Here is a 16,259-nt window from a genome sequence, read left to right as displayed (position 1 = left end):
ACACCCATTTCTCCCGTCTCTCTTCTTTGCTGTCTTCAGGGTGCAATGTGAATTGGGGCGGGACAGTCTGATGTCGGGTGAGCAGCCCCAGCACTCAGCACTGGGCTCTGAGCTCCCGGGGTGGACAGGCAGAAAGAAGTGGGTCCACCTCCCAGCCCTGCACCTGAATTGTTGCTGGACTTCAGCACTTAATTCAGATCAAAGGCACTCAGTACTGACCCCCTTTCGACCCAAGTCTCTTCACCTGTAAACCTGGGACCAGGTTCCCTGCTTCAGGGGATTCAGGGAGGATCAGTCACACAGAGTCCTCCTCCAAGACAAAGACTGGGTTTTGTTCATCTGCAGCCGCTCGGTGCCTCCAAGTGCCTTTCGGTTAAGCAATGTCCTATTGAATTCCTCTACTGAAATGCATGTTCATTAACGTCTCTGCAATTTAGCATAAATTAAATTATTGATATCTTTGTGCCACTCCAAAAGAGCAAGGATTTAGAGGAGCCTCAGCTAACAGAGCTCAGATAAGACACTGCTGGTACCAATGATAATTCCTGCCAAGAGTCTTGTCCTAAACCCAATGGAAACTCCTGGGAAACAGAAGGCATCAAATGGCATTGGCTGGCATGGTGGCTCACTGCTGTAATCCTAGCACTTTGGGAGGCTGAGGCAGGTGGATGGCTTGAGCCCAAGAGTTCAAGATCAGCCTGGGCAACATAAGGAAACCCTGTCTCTACTAAAAATACAAAAAATTAGCCAGGCGTGGTGACACGCACCTGCAGTCCCAGCTATTCTGGAGGCTGAGACAGAAGGATCACCTGAGCCCAGGAAGTTGAAACTCAGTGAGCCAAGATTGCACCAATGCACTCCAGCCTGGGTGACATGAGTGAGATCCTGTCTCAAAAAAAAAAGGGGCACTAATGAGCCCTGTATGAATGTTCATTAACAGGCATGTGGAGTCAGAGGAACAGAGTCCAAGTCAAGCCATTGTGTGTGAGTAAATTCCTTGACTCTCCTAGCCTCAGTATCCTCATCTGTAAAATGAGGACCAGTGAACTGTCCCCATATGCCCCGCGCATTGATCGGGAGCATCAAGCGAGATGAGTGAGCTCGATTTGCTAAGGGCAGGTGTGGTGGGGGTGCTTGCTGTGCTGTACCCAGAGGGTGCATAGGACAAGCCACATATCTCCTAACTTCCATGCTCAGGAGATTAAAACGGGACTGTGTCAAGTGTCCACTGAAGCCCCCCAGGGGTCAATAGTAAAACCGTAGGCCCCCAAATCTCCCCATAATCCGAGATGAGATGCTGGACTACTGATACAGGATTTGTAAAGATGGTGCAAGAAAACGCGTTTGGCGACCCTCAGCCTATTCTATCTAACTGAATAGAAGAGACAAAGAGAGAGGGGACCTCTTGGGGACAGCTGTTGGACTAAGGTATTCCCTGCCCCTGAGAAGGAACTATCCTCCCTCCTTACCTCAAGCCCTGGGAGAGGGCCTTGGTAACCCTGGGAGAGCTATGTCCCTGGGTGTCCGTGCACGCAGAGGCTGGTGGGTGTCAGCCTCATGCCTGGGGGAACCTGAAGGCAAGAGGGCAGCTGCCAGCCTGAAGTGTCAGAGAGCAGAGGTGTCCGGGAGGAAGAAGGGCTGGACCGGGCTTGAGCTGTCCTTCCACAGAGAGTGGTCGGAAGCATAATGCTGTGCCCCCACCAACTTAGCTTCCACCAGAGGAGCTGGCTTGGGGGATCTTGGAAAGGGACTTTGCACAGAGGCACCTGGAGGGATGGAATGTCCCAGGACCACAGGCTGACAGAGCCCGAAGGCAGAGGGTACAGGTGAGTCCTGGAGGTTTCAGGTGAGGGGATTGCTAAGAAACCTGCAAGAAGGGTGCACGTGAACATCGCCAAGCCCAGACCTCGAGTGCTCTCAGGCAGAGCTTTTCACACCCTAGAGCAGCAGGAAGGATGCCTGGTGAGCAGAGGGGAGGCGCTGGGGGTAAAGACAGAAGCAGCCACCAGCCCACCCCCACCGGAGGAGTGAAAGAAAAGTTTATATTTGGCTGGAATTCAATGTTTTCGTTATGACACTGGACTAAACAAAGGATTTTTTAAGTTCATTCATATCCTCTTTTATTTATGAGCCATCCCAACAACATTTAGCTTATGTAGGAAATATGTATAGAATCTCAAAGTTGGTTGTTGAAAGTTTAAAACAAAAAAAAACTCACCTGTTTTGTCTTTTAAAGTAAGCAAAATTTCCTTTAAATAACAACATGGTGTTGAATCTCAACATTTACTTGTTTTTAACCCCCAACAGCAATCTGCTTTCATACATACTCTGCACATAATATTTTTTGAAACATATATAGAAAATTTTCTTTTTGGCTAAGCATAGTGGTTCATGCCTGTAATCCCAGAACTTTGGGAGGGCCAAGGCAAGAGAATTGCTTGAGTCCAGGAGTTCGAGACCAGCCTGGGCAATATGGCAAAACTCCATCTCTAAAAAACAAAATAAAAGGAAAAGAAAAACAAATTTTAATTAAAAATGGAAAACATAAAATTTAAAAAAGGAAAGAAAAAGTTTATTTTTTTACCAGAACAAAAATATTTGCACACTTTCTGTTTAGTAGAGTTAGCAACGCAGCTATGCTGACAAATTTAGCTCTTTGTTGGGAAGCACCTGTTACATACACAAAAAAATCCAAGAGACAGCAGATATTTTCACCTGTAAGAACAATGTCTAATTTAACTTTATTCTTCTATTTTTTGAAGAAGATACTCCATTTGTAAATTCAAATTTGGTTGGCCCTTTTTAGTCTGTTTGTTTCATTTTTTTTTCTCTATTTTTTTTTTCCTTCACCCAGGCTGGAGTTCGGTGGCGCCATCTCGGCTCACTGCAACCTCCGCCTCCCAGGTTCAAGTGATTCTCGTGCCTCAGCCTCCCAAGTAGCTGGAACTACAGGCGTGCGCCACCACACCCGGGTAATTTTTGTATTATAATTTTTTTTTTTTTAGTAGAGATGGGGTTTTGCCATGTTGACAAGGCTGGTCTCAGACTCCCAGCCTCAAGTGATCTGCCCTCCTCGGCCTCCCAACATGCTGTCACTACAGGCATGGGCCGCTACACTCAGCCCTGGGCTCCATACTTTGAGCACTCCCATCTTTTTCTTTTTGTAGGGGCTTTGAGCTTCTTCTCCCTCCTGTTTTCTCCTCTCACATTCCTGTTTCTTAGCACACTTAGCTTGTACCTGTTCCTATTCTGTGGCTCTCTGATTTGATGTTTGAACTTTTCTTTGGGATGGTAAAGGAGTTCACTGTTGTTCTGCATTGTTCTTCTGGCTGAGGCTGGTCACAGCGACACTGACCTTCAAGCAAACCTGATCATGCTACACTCTTCTTCAGGCAAAGGCTGGTCAGCTTTTCAGAGCTGCTTCCTGAATCTCTCCTCTTCAGTTAAATAGTTTCAAATGATCTGGGCATTGACTTGCGAATTGAGATTCCTGTGACATTGGAGCCTTCTTTTCCTTCCATGGCAATTTCTTGTAACTTTGCTGGATCTTCCATTTTTTTCAAAATGCAAAGCCTGTCTCTAGTGAACACTCCCCACGAAGGCTTGCAGACAGTTAGGCAGCCACGATCTCTCGTTCACATTCTTATTCCTGTATCCATCCAGAGAAACCGCTTCACCATACCACCATATACATATAAATTAACTATTAGTAGGCAGAGGACTTTTTATTATCCAAGAGTGACTAGAAAAAGCTAAGCCATGGGACCTGCTGGAGACAGCGCTCAGGGATGGGGAAAAAAGTAGAGCATCACTGGGGTAACAGAGACAAGGGGAGGGCAAATCCAGACGCTTTAGGATGGAATCCTCGAGTCCCACCTGTGAAAACCTGTAGCCCTGTTCATAGAAGAGCATAAAGGCGTGGAAGGAAGTCTTGTAAAATAACCACTAAAATGTCAACGGTGGTTTGTGGAAAGGACTGAGGAATGTGGGGCAGGGATACTGAAAGGCATCTATTGCTTTTTTTTAATTCTAGGTGTTCTTGTATACGGGGGTACTTTTATTGAGATGGAGTCTTGCTCTGTCGCCCAGGCTGGAGGGGCAGTGGTGCAATCTCGGCTCACTGCAACCTCCACCTCCCAAGATCAAGCAATTCTCCCTGCCTCGGCCTCCTGAGTAGCTGGGATTACAGGGGCCTGCCACCACACCTGGGTAATTTTTGTATTTTTTCGTAGAGATGGGGTTTCACCATGTTGGCCAGGCTAGTCTCGAACTCCTGACCTCAGGTAATCTGCCCGCCTTGGCCTCCCAAAGTGCTGGGATTACAGGCATCAGCCACTGTGCCTAGCCTAGGGGGTACTTTTTGAGATGAGGGTGTAGACAGGCATCACTGGAGTAATTACAGGACAAGTAATAACTGCATCTGTATACACACACATACCCCACCTCTTCCCCACCTTTAAGGCCAACCTTTGTCCTCTGACCCTGTCTCTTGCTTGCAGGCATCACTGGCCTCTGGAGAGCATGAACATCTGCTGCATCAACCCAAATTCAGGCCTGGCCTGGCCCACCCCAGTGCCCAGCAGTGAAGGCTGAAGGAGATGGAAGCTAAGGAATGAAAGGGAGACAGATTGCAGGGAGGGGGCGTCCATATGCCTTCCTTGTTCTCCTTTCTTTTATATAAACACTGTCATCTGCCATTAAATGTGAAGACTATGTTGACTGGAGAAACTGCCTGACAGCTTCGTGGAAAGCACTCTCGGTTCATTACGCAAATATCTATGGTCTCACTTGTAATCACTCATGGAGTGCCAGATTCACTCCTAGTTCCTGCCAACAGCATGGCCCTTCTCCTTGAGACGTCAGAAGGAATCGAGAGGAAACCAGATGAGCCTGAGCCTCTTAGCTACTCCCTGACCCTTCGGGAGGAAAATGTGTTTAGCCAGAAAAGCAGTGTCACCCCTCAATCGAGAGACCATTATTGAGCCAGGGAGCAGCTCCCATTTCCGTTCAGGGTATTTCCTTTTGGTTTGAGCCCCAAGTACTATCCTAGGTGGAAAGAGCTCCTGGGATACTGTTTTCTGTGGAGTTTGAAAAGAACATCAGCATCATAAATGTGGGCTCACTTAGAAGCCTCAGATTTCACATCTAGTAAGCGCTTCCAGGTCCCTGGCTTTGAGGTGGGAGCACAAGACCTTGTGATGTGGACTTCACCATTCATTCCTCCACCCACATGCACAGAGCACCTACTGTGCGCCAGCTCCTGGCTGTGCATGCTGAACTCAGAGAGGGAAAAGATGTAGCCTGCCCTAGAGGCTCAGTCTGGGGGAAGGACAGATATGAAAATACATAAGAGCAGGTGGCTTTTGTGGATGCTGGGATGGAGGTCTGTATAGGGATGGTGGGACGCAAACACAGGAGAGGCAGGAGAAGGAAGCAGGCAGAGCTTTGAGGAGGGAAAAAGACCTGAGATTACCAGGAAACAAGGCCAAGAAGGAGACACGAGAGGGAGCCAGGCCAGCGAAGAGATGTTAGAACTTTCATGGGACCAGAAAGGGACCAATGTGGGAATGGAGGACATTTGTGTGTGGCTCCCTAACTTCCCAGAGCCTTAGCACACACTTCCCATATTTCAGGTTTCCCCTCTTAGGAACCCCAGCCAAGGTAGAAGCCAGCAGCTCTTTCCCGGCTTCCCTTCCACCTAAGGTACAGCCATATGACCTTGAGTCCACCAATCAGATTCAGCCGAGGGAGGCTTCATTTTGGAAGCCAGTGGTGTGATGACAGAGGCGGCTCATGGATTAGCCCTGCAGGCTCCCTCCTACAAGGGTGACTGCAATCCCAGGGGTAACCCGCCATGTCCACCATCGCCCACACAAGCCTCCTGTCCTATTTAGCAGCAGAGGCACCAGGCCCTCCACTGGGCTGGAATGTGGCCACTGCTCCTACCCAGGAGACTCCAAGCCTGCACCCCTGGCTCTTCTGAAGGGTCTGAGAGCTGCTAACACCCTTTAGTGATCTCCTTTTCTCTCTAAACTCGCAAGAGTGGGTTTTATTGCTTGTAACCAAGAATTCTGATTGGTATAGTGGGGATATAACAAGAGCTAGAACTAGAGACGCAGACAGGAGCCAAGTGCCAGCATCCGTATGCAGCCCTAGGAGTCTGGACTAGACCCTGGAGCCCAGTGGCTATCCGTTGGGTGCTGCAGAGACCTGACAATTTCATGGAGCTTCCTGAAGGCTGAAGTGGGGGCTTCTGCACCCCCTTCCTACACCCAGCTGTTCTGTTTTTAACTCTTTCACACACTGCTGAGCTTTCAAATGCAGATTGCATTTCTAAAAAAACAACAGTAATACCCCTACCGTTCATTGAGCACTTGTCACTTGTCAGGCACTGTGCCACAGGTTGTATTATCCAAGGTGGCCACAATAGCATCTTCCATCACACAGGCTCTTGTTTCAACGTGACCTTGACAGCCCCTGCACCAAGAGGGCTGTGAATCCGTGGCTACCGTGAAACTGACGCTGCGTGACTTCCAAAGCTAGGTCATAAAAGTGGATGCAACTTCTGTCTGGTTCTCTCGGGACTCTCAGTCTTAGAGCCCAGCCACCATGCTGGAAGGAAGACTTGGCCAAGCGTGGGTGCGGCAGCTGAGTGAGTCTGGGTCAAATATGGGTGTTACGATCTGGACACTTGGCTAAGAACCCAGTACACAGTCAACATCATCTGTCAGGCAGATAAGCAAGGAAGCTCAGGAATGAGTCTAGCCCCAGCCACCTTCTGACTAAACCCATGAGAGAACAAATGAAAACTGCCCAGATGAGCCCCATCAATCCCCAGAAATGTGAAGGACAATAATAAAATAATTGTCATTGTTTTAAATCACTATGTTTTGGGGTATTTTATAGTTGCAGCAATATCTATTGCTGGAACACACTGTTTAAGTGCCTTAACTAACTGACGCATTTAATATTCACCATGACCTATGAGGTAGGTGTTATTATTATCCATTGTTATTAGTATTAGCCTCACTTTTATAAATGAAGGAGCAGAGACAGAGAGGGTGAGTAACTTTCTCAATGACACACAGGTGACAAGTGGTGGAGCTCAGATTAAATACAGACTGGCCTCAGAGTCAGTCTGTGTTACCACGGGGGGGCGCGGCCTCACTTGAAAAGCCCTGTGGTAAGCCCAGAGAGTCATAAGAGGATCTTAAGGAGGGAAGTGAGTGGGGTAGCCATGGTCAGATTTGTGTTTTAGGAAAATGTGATGTGGGGAAGGGACTAAGGGCAGGTGTCAGGGCAAGGCTGGAGGCAGAGGCCACCTTGGCCACTGCAACATCTAGGTTAGTCCTCAGCAAGGCCTCACCCCAGGCAGTGGCTATGGGGATGAAGAATTGAGAAGAGGAAACAGATTTAAGAGACAGCATCACTGGCTAGGTCATGGGAATGGGGAGGAGCAGGCTCAGAGATGATGCATTGTAGATCGTCAGCATGTTTACTACGGTGGCTGGAAGATAAAGATACCAGCTGCCACTTGTCTTATTGATTTCAGCAATTGCTAAATGCAATGAGTTATTGCGCCCAAAGACCAGCCTTGGGTACCAGCTAATATCACAGTTATCAGAAAACATATTCCCGAGGGTTAGCAGAACTAGGATGTGTGTCAGTAGAAATATGAGTGGTTCTGTCACGCTAACAATCAACCCTAAAATCCCAGAGGTTTAAAAGAAAACAGTGCTCATTCATCTGTCCCCTGAGGTCAGCCAAGGGCTCTGCTCCACATTTTCCCCCATCCGTGGCCTCCTTTTCAACCATTGCTGATTACCATTGCAGAGGGAGAGAGAGCTTTGGAGAGTCTCAGACCAGTCATTAAGTCTTTCCCCAAGAAGTGACCCAGGTTATACCCACTCACACTGATTGGCCAGATCAGGTCACCTGATCTACACAACTGCCAGGGGGCCAGGAAGTTCAGCCAGGTCCCAGGATGCAAGAGCTAGGTCCCGATAGTCAGCAGGAGATGATGGCGTGGGTGTGTCCCGCCTGTAGGGCAGCGTGCTTGTGCCTCCACACCCTGGCTTCATTTGGGTTAGCACTATTTATGCATCCTTTGACCCCATGTGAGCCCCTCAAGGCTGAAAGCCTGTCTCCCTCTTCTCCCTAGCAGCAAGCTCTCGCGTCGATCTGATTGCCAGTTACACAGACTGAAAAGTCATCAGATGTGCACTTTTTCTACGTATATATTACACTTTAATAAAAAGTTAATTTAAAAATGGGAAAGACCTACTCACTCCAGCAGGGTAGAAACCCTTTTATCCCAGAGTCTCAGCTCTTGGGACTGGTCCCATTCATTCCTCAGATCTACTCACTCACAAAATCAAAAAGCTGATCCTCAGCCTGACAGCTGTCGGTCCAGGAAGCAGGACCAAGTTAGCCTCAGTCCTCATCCAGTCTCCTTAGGGTCTCTCTGCTTTCTGGCTGAGGCTGAATAAAGGTATCGAGTGGGTTAATTGTGCGGCTACACAGCGGGAACCTCTCAGATGCACAAAGTCCATTAACCTGGAAACCTGGGCGAGGAGACACTGTTTGTCTCCCAGTTTGTGCTCTTGGGACCTGGCAAACATCTGACCTCTCCTGGATGACTTTTCCAGGGTCAGCCTATTATGAACGAATCCTGACTAATTCGGTCAACCTTCCATTTCTTAAGTATGATTTGTGGCTTAATTGCAGCAGGAAAAAAATAATGAGAAGTGCACAGCCCAGGCCATATCCATAATTCATAACTGCAATAAAACCCTCCACATGCTGTCGTGACTTATGGCAGACTTAGTGGTGTGCACCCTGGGGCCAGCGGAGGGCCCAGATGTTTCCGCTGCAGAATTTAGAGCTCACAGGCTGGAGGATCCAGGCTTCCCAACACTCATGGCAAAGCTCAATCCTGGTTGGAGGCAAAAACCAGAGTTTTGGCTTAGGGCCCAGGGACTCAGGAGGGGCCCATGTGTAGGCTGCCCAGGAAAGCAGAGTGTGTTGGAGGCTCGGAGTCTGGAGACACCATTGAGGAAGCAATTGGAAAGTATCTCAAACCTACAGAGCCCCTCGCCATCATCATACAGCAGGGCGGGTCTGCACCAGCCCCAAGAGAGCGTAAGGATGATATATCAGTTAAGAGGCAAGGCCATGAATGATAGAAAACCCAGGTCAAATAGCTTAAACTATAAGGGGAATTTATTGGCTCACATAACTGAAAAGTCTAAAGATCACAGGCTTCAGGTGAGGCTTGATCCAGAGGCTCAAATGACGTCATCAGATAGAAGGCATCGTCCATTCTTCTCTCTGCCTTGCACCTCTGGCGCCACACAGTGGCCACTCACTGGCGGTTCCAGGGTTCCCTCTCAAGAAGTCAAATGGCTGCATGAGTTCCACATCTTACAGCCTCAGGGCAAGAAAGATTGCCTCCTTCTGCCAAGCACTGAACAAAGGCCCCAACTCTCACTGGCACCCATTGGGTCAGGTGTCCATTGCTAAACCAATTACCAGCACAGGGGTGTGGAGGAGAGCAGAACACGCTGATTAACTGGGGCCAGGCAGGCAAGTGAAGTCCATGGACTCCGTATACTTAAAAAGAGGGGAAGGGTAGTTCCCTAGGGGGAGACTCGTTTGCCCAAAAGAAGCAGAACTGGAGATACTAGGAAGGAAAAGGAGAGATGCTCGCGACCTAGGCCAGGGGTGGACAAATTGGGTCTGGGGGCCACATCCAGCCCAACATGTGTTTGTGTAGATAAAGTTCTGCTGGAGCTCAGCCATATGCCATTCCTTTACAGGCTGCCTGGGGCTGCTTTTGCACTGCAGTGGCGGAATTAAGTCGTTGTCACAGATTCTGTCCATCTGGCCTGCAGAGTCTAAAAAGCTACTATCTGGCCCTTTTCAGAAAGTTTGCTGAGCCTGGACATAGGGGAAGCTTTATTTTAATGGGGGCCTTCTGAGACAATGGCTAAACACAAACACTGGAAACTTCCAGCATCCAGGCACCTTGAAATCATAGTTGGCACCTGCTCCAGCCTTCTGCCCACATTCTGGCTGGGGAACAGGGTGGGGCCGAGAGAGTCAAGATGCAAGAAGTCTTGTGGGGTGTGATCTGGTTCAGCCAGGTTAGGGTAAGGGCACCTGGTCCCTCTGAGCTGCTTGCCAACCAGGTGGCTTAGAATGTGGCACATCTCTTTTGGCCGGGTGCACAGGATGGGCCTGTGGGTCCCAAGGCCCTCTCCATAGCTGGCAGTCGGGACCCCCTGGGGTATGCCATGGAGGGGGCATCCCCCTCTCCCCTCACCCAAATCTGGCTGCAGGAGGCAGAGTCACCAGCAGGAGGCACAAAGAGACCCCATCAGTGCTGTGCAGGAGGAAGGGAGAATGCCTGCACCGCACTCCTGCGACCACCTGTGTGCCTCTGACTGTTACCCTCCTGCAGGCTCTAGTCACCAGTGCCATTTGGGGAACTCAAAACAGGCTGGGCTCTGATGTCGGGAGAGGTGCACCTGCCACAGCTGTCTACTGGTGTCCCAGAGCCCCGGCCACTTGGCTCTCCTTTCAGGGAGGATGGAGGGGGCTCGGCCTACACAACCTCTCCCATCCCTACTCTGAGGTGTGACACGGGCCGAGGTGATCCCACCTACCCTCCCAGAAGTCCCATGTGCAAATGAGTAGGTCCTGGGCAGTGTGCAGTTTTCTATGCAGGAGGCCACACCCCACCCCACCTCTGGACCCTCTGCACTGGGACTCCATGTCTGCAGGCCTCTTCTTTGACCAGCACCAGGGGAGGCAATGCTTAGCGTTGACTTCAGTATTTCCCATGAGCCCATGAAGAGTTGTTGTCCCTGCCCGGTGCCCTCTCTGCTCCGTGTGTGCTGGTCCCCAGCTTCCCATTGGGTTTGGCCGGTGGGGAGCCCGGCAGGGCAAGTCAAGGGAAGACAACTAGATTGGGTGACTTCTCCCTCTCTGTGGGAGCCTCGGGGGCTGGCTGCAGCCCCTCACATGTGGCTCTCTGTATTCTGGTAACTTCTCCCTCCCTTCACCCCTTCGTGTTACTTGTAACTGCTCCTCACTATTGCGAGCCCCTGGGTGCTGACCTCCTTCTTGGGGTTTCCCCAGCCCCTGCGCAAATCTTGCATCTTGGTTTCTGTTAGGACCCTGTCTGATACACAAGCCAGGCCACACAGAGCCTCAGAGGGGCCTGGATGCTGATGGGGCTGGTGAAAGCAGGGTGGGGTGGGGAAGAAGGCCTGGCTCAGGGGGAACCAGCCTGGATTGCTCTGGTGGCCCGCACACCTGCCCCAAATGCCTGCCCACAAAGGAGTTCCCCCAAATTCTGAGGATGGCCGGTTAGCCAGAGCTCCCCTGGCCTGCTGAAGACCGCAGTGGTGGGGCCAAGTGTTTCCCAAGGTTTGAGAATTCCAGCAAGTTTGCTAAAGGGCCAGCACGGGCCTGTTTGCCTGGGGCCTGGGCCCTGGAATGGGGCAACGAGCTTGAAGCCCCCTCAAAGGCTTCCCACGGAAGTATGCACACAGCTGCGCTCTCATTCCACAAGCAAGCATAGAGACGACACTGCCGCGCTGAAGAGTTAGGGAGCTGAAAGATTTGCCCTGTTACGAAGAGTTTTCTGTCTATAGAGACAGACAAGTAATGATTAAAAAGAAAATTCCAATGTTAGCATGAAAAATGCTACAATTTAGGGAAACACCAGGAATGGGGAGTACTGAGACTTAGGCATTCAACAAGCTGTTTGAAGGAGGAGACATCTGAGTGCCTCCTAAAATGAGGCTAGAGGAGCGCTGTCACCAGGAGGCGAGGGGAAGGGGGGACCCCCTGCAGAGGGAGCTAGTTTAAAGGTCAGTGTTGAAGAAGGACAGCTCAGCTCTCACAGTGAGATGGCAGCGATCCTCCTGGCTGGAGAGTCACCTGTGTGCCCGGCCCTCCTGGAATAACCTCCTCCCTCTCTCTCACTTAGTTATGTTCATTCTTTTTTAGCCGACCAGAAGTCTCAAATCTTCCCAGTCCCAGTAGTCTGGAAGGCTGCTCTCTGGCATGGTGAGATGGCTGATTCCCACTTTCCACAGTTTGCTTTATTGACAATTATGTATGAGCTCATTGTTCTCAGTGTTTGGACCAATGCATTAATAAGGCTGGAGACAAACGAAGAGGCACCCAAACCTAAGCCATGAAGAGTTAAGGAACACACACTTAGCTTTAGAATTGTGTATTTCATTCTAAGTAATTTAGTTCCTGCCTTTTACAGTTGCAATTAAGAGATGGTAAGTGACAAAAGATTTCTTTTTTATAGGCAGGAAAGCACGTACCCACACGCTCATGCACCCACACAAATTCTATCAGCACCCTTGTGCATGTCCTGGCACACACAGCAATACACAAGAGCCCTTGCCTCTGCCTGTACCATATTTACACACACGTGCACACATGTGCACGCTCCATGTAAATGCACACAGAGATTGGCACACATGAGAGCCCACGCTGATTGACTATACATCATGTGCATTCATTGCATGCGTGGGCATGCTCGCACTAGCACCTGTGTGTGCTGGCGTCACATTATGACTTGTAAGAGGCCCTGAGCACGGAAAAGCTTCTGAAGTATCCTTGCCTCCTATGAGCAATTTAAAAGAAAAGGTTATTTTTTTAAATATCAGAAAATTTGCTGGGTGCGGTGGCTCATGCCTGTAATCCCAGCACTTTGGGAGGCCAAGGCAGGCAGATCACCTGAGGTCAGAAGTTCGAGACCAGCCTGGCCAACGTGGTGAAACCCCATCTCTACTAAAAATACAAAATTAGCCAGGTGTGGTGGCACATGCCTGTAATCCCAGCTACTTGGGAGGCTGAAGCAGGAAAATCACTTGAACCTGGGAGGCGGAGGTTGCAGTGAGCCGAGATCGCGCCATTGCACTCCAGCCTGGGCAACAAGAGCAAAACTCCATCTCAAAAAAAAAAAAAAAAAAAAAAAAAATGCTGAGGGCTGGGCACAGTGGCTTATGCCTGTAATCTCAGCACTTTGGGTGGCCGAGGTGGATTGATCACTTGGAATTCCTGGTCTCAGGAATTTGAGACCAGCCTGGGCAATATGGTGAAACCTTGTCTCTACTAAAAATACAAAAGTTAGAGGAGTGTGCTGATGTGCACCTGTAGTCCCAGCTACTTGGGAAGCTGAGGTGGGTGGATCGCTGGAGCCCATGGGGTGGGGTTTGCAGTGAGCCGTGATCATGCCACTGCACTCTGGCCTGGGTGACAGAGTGAGACCCTGTCTCAGAAAAAAAAAAAAAAAAAACTTTGAGGGGGACCTGGGTCCCATCTCCTACATTTTGATCTAATTGGTTTAGGGTGGGGCCTGAGCATCTGGGTTTAGAAAACCTTTCAGGTGATTCTAACATGCAGCCAAGGTTGGGAATCTTTGGTCTACAGGACCCCTGATGAGTCAATGTCCCATGACAGGGAACTCACTACCTGAATTAGCAGCCCCCCCACTGACTTGCTTTGGGGACAAGTTCAGAGTTGAGAGCATTTCTCCATAACGTGGTTCCTAATTTCCAGAAAGGTGAAAGCAACCCCAGGGAGCGTCTTCCCACCGTCATTAGCTGGGGAGGTGTTCATTGATCCTGCTGCCCTCCTCTGGTGGCTGGTTGCCCACTCTAGCAAGACCTGCCTCCTCCAGGAAGCCTGCCTGACTACTCCAACCCCCAGGCCTCTCTCCCAGCTCTGGGCACCCAGACCCCCGAGAATGGAGTGCTTGCTTCTTGTTCCTCATATCTAAGCCTCATCCCCAGCAGGCTTTTGTCAGGTGAAAGTGCAAGCAGCTGACACTACAGGGCGGCAGGTCTGAAGAGAGCACAGGGCGGGAGACCAGCAGATGCCGCCAGATGCATGGCCCAGGCAGGCCCTCCGCTGTTCAGAGCCTGCTTGTTCAGCCACGAGGTGGGGCTGATGCACCTGCCTGAAACACCTGAATAACTGTGCAGAGCACGCAAGCACCGAGCCTGCACACAGAGGGGTCCACATGGATTCATCCCAAGCTGGGTGCCTGATGCTAGGCCGACTTCTCCACTAGGCACCGCAGACCCCATGCCGAGAGCCTACACTACTTTTAGAGCGCCCTCAAAATGTCTTCAATTTCTTTTAAAATCAGAAGAAAATGATGACTATGATGTAGCCTGGGTATATTTGTCTTCATACCAACAACACTGTAAAAGATAAATGTGAATGTTTTATGGAGAGAGGACCCATGAAAGCCATACTGCACCCCTAGCAAGGGAGGTGATATCCAGGCCTAGAAGGGGGACCAGCTGGATTCCCCCACATTCCCAGTGGGTCCAGAGATTTGAGGATTTCAGAGAAACCAGTGGGTTTCAGAGAGCACGGTCTGTGCCCATTGAAGCTAACTTCTACCAGAGGAGTTTCTCCAGCAAAGCAAGGCAGGTGAAAGCATCAGCTCTGGAGTTACATGGTTGGAACCTGAGCTGTGTGACTTAGGCTGGTTGCTTCACCTCTCTGTGCTTCTGTTTCTGCTGCTGTAAAATGATGGTGCTAAGACTCCTCCCAGGGTTGTGAGGACTCAGGGAGATGATGCACTGAGAGACCTGGGCACCTGGGAGGCCTGTCCTCATCCTCCGCTGGGACAGCAGCGCCTCCAGGGCTATGGCAGCCGGCGGCGGGCTCTTTCTGGGGCCCTGGGACAAGGCGGGGCCCTGGGACAAGGCCAGGCCTTGGGCATCACTGCAGGTTGCAGACAGACGTGAGTCCATGGGAGATGCCTCACGCCTCTGCCTCCTCAAGCCTGAGAAAGGGGCTGAGCTCTGGGGCCTCCGCCTGCGGAGCCCTGGGGAGCTGCTGTTTGATCCCTTTGCCTGGCTCGTGAAGGGGTCCGAGGGAAGCCAAGAGCACTTTGCAGGATGTGTGGCTGCTCTGTGCCTGGGGCTCCTCTTCCTCCCTCCTCTTGGTCCACACAAAGGAGCAGCGGTAGCTCTGCTCGTTCTTCTGGCTTTTTATTCTGGGCACATTCAGCAAGCACTTACTGAGCACCTACTGAGTACTGGGGGACAGATGGAAGCAGAGCCACTGGCTGGGATTTCTGGGACTCAGCCAGGCTGAGGGGAACCTGAGCAGCCCAGGGAGGGAGGGGGTCTCCTCTGCTGCAGAGTGTCCACAGGGGCTGGACCCCCACTGGTGGATGCTCGCTCCATTGTCATGCTGCCCTGCAAGATGGGGCGGTCATCACCACTTTACAGATGAGGAGATTGATGCCCAGGCAGGAGAGGGGTTTCCCTAGGTCATGTGGCTGTCACTGGTGAGCCGAGGCCCACACCCAGCTCTGTCTGACTCAGAGCCCCCGCCCTAAGCCACCTCACCTCCCCTGCCATAACTGAGGCGACCCTTATGCCAGCGGTCCTGGGACCCTCAAGCAAGAGCCTACCCACAGGCCCACCCTTTTGGCCTGGAACCCCAGAATGGCTGGGACAGGTTAGGAGGGAGCCAACCTTGATCTTCCCCCAGGGGTCATCACCAGCACTGCAGCTGAAAGGGAGGCTGCAGCCTCGGGAGCTCCGAGAGGAACATCTGACAGATGGGGAGCGCGGAAAGTGACTTCCTCAAGGTCACACGGCAAGGGAACAGGAGAAGAGGGCTGGTGGCCGGGGGCAGTGGTTCACGCCTATAATCCCAGCACTTTGGGAGGCTGAGGCGGGTGGATCACTTGAGGTCAGGACCTCAAGACCACCCTGGCCAACATGGTGAAACCTCGTCTCTACTAAAAATAAAAAATTAGCTGGGCGTAGTGGTGAGCGCCTGTAGTTCCAGCTACTCGGGAAGCTAAGGCACAAGAATCGCTTGAACCCAGGAGGTAGAGGTTGCAGTGAGCCAAGATTGCACCACTGCACTCCAGCCTGGGCGACAGAGCAAGACTCCATCTTAAAAAAAGAAAAGGGGGCTGGGATCAAGTAGCCATGAATGTCCTGTTTTCTCCCCACTGGGGAGAACCCTCTAAGCTTGTAATCAGATGGGCATCACACCCCACTGGGAAAGTGGAAGATGCCCTTTGGGGCCCAGTGGACTCTTATCTGGATTTACCAAGTATCCATCCCCCACCCATACTCACAAAAATTTCCCTAAAGCACACATTGAACCTGACAATTCTTTTTTTTTTAAAATATATAAAGAGAGTCTCACTATGTTGTGCAGGCTGTTCTTGAACTCCTGGGCTCAAGCAA

The 16,259-nt window shown here is 50.7% G+C and overlaps 1 pseudogene; it reads right to left on the bottom strand.

The window, feature by feature from the left end:
• Window positions 1-2,741: 2,741 nt before the first annotated feature.
• Window positions 2,742-14,798, bottom strand: LOC100595803 (annotated as a pseudogene).
• Window positions 14,799-16,259: the final 1,461 nt, after the last annotated feature.

Source organism: Nomascus leucogenys, chromosome 22a (assembly GCF_006542625.1).
Source record: "Nomascus leucogenys isolate Asia chromosome 22a, Asia_NLE_v1, whole genome shotgun sequence".
NCBI classification, from domain to species: Eukaryota; Metazoa; Chordata; class Mammalia; order Primates; family Hylobatidae; genus Nomascus; species Nomascus leucogenys.
This window is presented reverse-complemented; position numbering and strand designations above follow the sequence as displayed.